General features: G+C 37.0%; 1 non-coding gene across 1 annotated transcript; it reads left to right on the forward strand.

Moving 5' to 3' along the window:
- Positions 1-4318: 4318 nt before the first annotated feature.
- Positions 4319-4425, forward strand: LOC121218821 (small nucleolar RNA R71). Its single transcript, XR_005915298.1, has one exon. It is a non-coding gene; the product is annotated as a small nucleolar RNA R71 (small nucleolar RNA).

Here is a 4425-nt window from a genome sequence, read left to right on the forward strand (position 1 = left end):
TGATAAGGAGTCATTCCTAACAGAGTCTTAAATGCTATTTGATAGACCCATAATGCAGCATCGAGCCTTTGAGACCAATCTTTTCTGCTAGGGCGTACTACCTTTTCAGGGGTACATTTGATTTCGTGATTCACTCTTTCAACTTTCCCATTAGACTGGGGGTGATAGATAGTAGCAATCTTGTGCTTCACGTCATATTTTTCAAGCAACCACTTAATTGATTTGTTCACAAAGTGAGAACCTTCATCACTAATAATAGTTCTTGGTGTCCCAAATCATGTAAACACATGCTTATGTAGAAATCGCATGACTACCTTAGCATCATTTGTAGGGTATGCTTCAGCTTCAACCCACTTGCATACATAGTCTACAACAACTAAGATGTATTTGTTCCCATACGATTAAAGGAACGGGCCTAAGAATTCAATGCCCCATACATCGAATAATTCAATCTCCAAAATATTTGTTAAGGGCATCTCATTCCTCCTTGATATATTTCAGGTTCTTTGGCACTTATTGCAGTTCTTTACATAAGCGTAAGCATATTTAAATAGTGTAGGCCAAAAGAAACCTGCTTACGAAATCTTTGTTGCAGTACGTGAACTACTAAAATGTCCCCCACTTGGAGATGAATGGCAATGATACAAGATCTCAGCAATATCACTTCAGCTACACACTTTCGGATTATATTATCTACACACTGTTTAAACAAAAACATATCCTCCCAAAAATAATACCGACTATCATGAAGGAATTTCTTCCTTTGTTGGTATGTCATTTCTCGAGAAATTATTCCACATGCAAGATAATTGGCAAAATCAGCAAACCAGGGTATTTCATGAATTTGATTCACCTCAAATAAGTGTTCATCTAGGAAATTCTCGTTGATGGGCATACATGAATGAGTTACCTCATCTTGCTCCAACCTCGACAGATGATCAGCGATTTGATTTTCGACACCTTTTTTGTCTTGGATCTCAAGGTCAAATTCTTGGAGTAAAAGTATCCAACAAATTAGCCTTGATTTTGTGTCTTTCTTTGTGAGCAAGTATTTAATGGCCGCATGGTCAGTAGATACTGTAACTTTGGTACCTAGAAGATATGAGAGGAATTTGTCAAAAGCAAAAACTATAACAAATAGTTCATTTTCAGTTACAGTATAATTGAGTTGGGCTCCCGTCAAGGTTCTATTTGCATAGTAAATAGGGTGAAACACTTTATTTTTTCTTTGACTCATCACAGCTCCAATGGCATAGTCACTTGCATCGCACATCAACTCAAAAGGTGAGTTCCAATCAGGTGTAATGATTATTGGTTCTGAGATTAACCGCTTCTTTAGCTCTTCAAAAGCTTCCAAACATGCTTTGTTGAAATCAAACACTGTATATTTCTCTATCAACAAACACAATGGTTTAGAAATTTTTGAGAAATATTTGATAAAACTTTGATAAAAACCGGCATGGCCTAAGAAACTTTTGACTCCTTTCATATTCATTGGGGCTGGTAATCTTTCAATTACATCCACCTTTGCTTTATCGACTTCAATTCCTTTCTTTGAGATCTTATGACCTAAGACAATCCCTTTCTTGACCATAAAATAACATTTTTCCCAATTAAGGACAAGATTCGTCTTTCCGCATCTCTTTAGTACCTAAGCCAAATTACTCAAACATATATCTTAAGTGTTACCAAAAACTGAAAAATCATCCATGAAAACCTTAACAAAATTTTCAACCATATCAGTAAATATTGCCATCATGCATTGTTAAAAAGTTACAGGTGCATTGCATAAACCAAAAGGAATTCGCTAAAAGCAAACGTACCATATGGACAAGTAAAGGTTTTTTTTATGTTGGTCCTCCAGGGCTACAACTATTTAGTTATATCCTAAATAGCCATCTAAAAAACAATAGAATTCATTACCTGCCAGTCGATCTAACATCTGATCCATAAAAGGCAATGGAAAATGGTCCTTCTGAGTGGCTTTGTTCAACTTTCTGTAATCAATACAGATTCTCCAACTGGTAACAGTTCTTGTTAGAATTAATTTGTTACACTCATTTTCAACAATCATGATTCCACCTTTATTCGGCACGCACTGCACCGGACTTACCCACGAACTATCTGAAATAGGATAGATGATTCCTGCATCTAACCATTTGTTCACTTGCTTTCTCACAACTTCTTTCATAATAGGATTGATCCTTCTTTGCCCATCAATTCGAGCGCTTTCAGCTTTTTCTAAAATAATTTTATTCATACAAAAAGAAGGGCTTATACCTCGAATATCAGTTATGGTCTAACCAATTGCTTTCTTAAATTTCTTTAGAACAACAATTAGTTGCTCCTCTTGATCTTTCGTCAGTTCCGCTGAAATAATATAGGCAAAGTAGAATAGTCACCTAAATAAATGTATTTCAAATGGGAAGGAAGTATCTTTAGTCCGAGTTTAGGTGGTTCTTCAATTGACAACTTGGGTTGCACAAATTCTCTAACTTCTAACTCCAACGGTTCAAACTGTGTGGATTGAAGAAAATTTCTCGGATTGGCTTCCGTCAAAGCCATGTTTTCTTCACCTTCTTCATCCTCCAAAGGGTTAAGATCTATGGCTTTCTCCAATGGATATTCTTCAAAATTGCTTTCCATAGAAACCAAGGTTTCTATCTCTTCCATAACTAAACACTCTTCTACCGGATCGGGAAATTTCATCGCTTTAAGAATGTTAAAGGTTACCTGATCATTTTGAACTCGCATGGTGAGTTCTCCTTTCTACACATGAATTAAGGTTGTTCCGGTGGCTAAGAAAGGTCTCCCAAGGATGATCAATACTTCCTTGTCTGCTTCAAAATCTAAGACAATGAAATCCTCAGGAAAAATAAATTTGTCGACTCTTACCAAAACATCCTAGATCTTTCCTTCGGGATATGCTAAAGATCAATCTGCTAACTGAAGCGTCACAGTTGTAGGTCTGACTTCACCTATCCCTAACATTTTGAAAATAAACTTAGGCATCAAGTTGATACTCCTAAGTCACACAATGCTTTACCACAATAGGAGTCACCAATGTTACAGGGTATAGTAAAGCTTCCTGGGTCTTTCAATTTTGGGGGTAGTTTGTTCTGCAAGAACGCACTGCACTCCTTTATCAAGGCAACAGTCTCATACTCACTCAGTTGTTTCTTCTTGGACAGTATAACCTTCATAAAATTCACATAATTTAGCATTTGTTTTAAAGCATCCACCAACGAAATATTGATGTGTAACTGCTTCAGAACATCCAAAATCTTCTTGAATTGCACCTCCTGTTTCTGCTTTGTTGCTGCAGTCTTTGCGGATATGGAGGTGATAGAACTTTCTGTTAAACCAGATAACTTTCCCCAGTAGGTAAATTTGCATCCAAAGAAGATGTTAAAATATTTGAATTTACTAAGTCAGGGTTTACCATGTCAGACTTTGCAGATTCTGATTCTTTTGGTGTAGGAACTTCAACAGCTGTTTAATTCTTCTCAACGGACTTATCTTCGACATCAATCAATCGAGTTTCTAGAATTTTACCACTCCGCAATGCCACTGTCTTGATATGTTCTTTACCCAAATTTCTTGGATTCTCAGTATCGCTCAACAAGGTTCCTTAAGGTTTATTACGTAGCTCCATAGCTAACTGACCCATTTGGTTTTCCAAATTTTTCCGTGTTGTTGCTTGGCTTTGGATCAAAGCGTCATTCTTTGCCATGTATGCTTTCAACAAGTTCTCCAAACTATTTGATGCCTCAGCTTGAGGTGGTTTTAAAGCTTGCTGATTAAACCCTTGAGATTGGTTGGGTCTTTACCTCAATAAGTTGTTGTTTGGTTCATTACCTTGGTTGCTCCAAGAAAAGTTAGGATGATTACGCCATGAAGGAATGTAGAAGTTGGACTAGGGTCCTTGTCCACTTCTATTTTGGTATTGGTTCCGCACATAGTACACTGACTTGGGATTTGATGGACAATTCTTAGTACTATTTCAAACGAACTTGCTGGCTGAACTACAAAATTATTAGTACTATTAGCGGTTAACTCTTTTAACATAGAGGAAATAGATGATACCTGAGCTGATAACGAAGTGAGGGAGTCAACTTCATGAACTCTGGCTATGCTTTTTCCTAAAACTGTTTGATTTGTTGGCCATTGATAGTTATTACTCGCGATCCTCTCGATGATCTCATAAGCCTCATTACAAGACTTAGACAAAATTGCACCATTCACGGATGCATCTACCATCAATCTTGTATTTGCATTGAGACCATTATAGAATGACTCCAACTAGATACAATGAGGAATCCCATGAGGAGGACACTTACAAAGTAACTCCTTGAATCGCTCTCAAGCCTCTTACAAAGACTCGTCATCCAATTGTTGGAAAGTTGTGATCTCGTTCCTTAACTT

Source organism: Gossypium hirsutum, chromosome D06 (assembly GCF_007990345.1).
Source record: "Gossypium hirsutum isolate 1008001.06 chromosome D06, Gossypium_hirsutum_v2.1, whole genome shotgun sequence".
Lineage (NCBI taxonomy): Eukaryota > Viridiplantae > Streptophyta > Magnoliopsida > Malvales > Malvaceae > Gossypium > Gossypium hirsutum.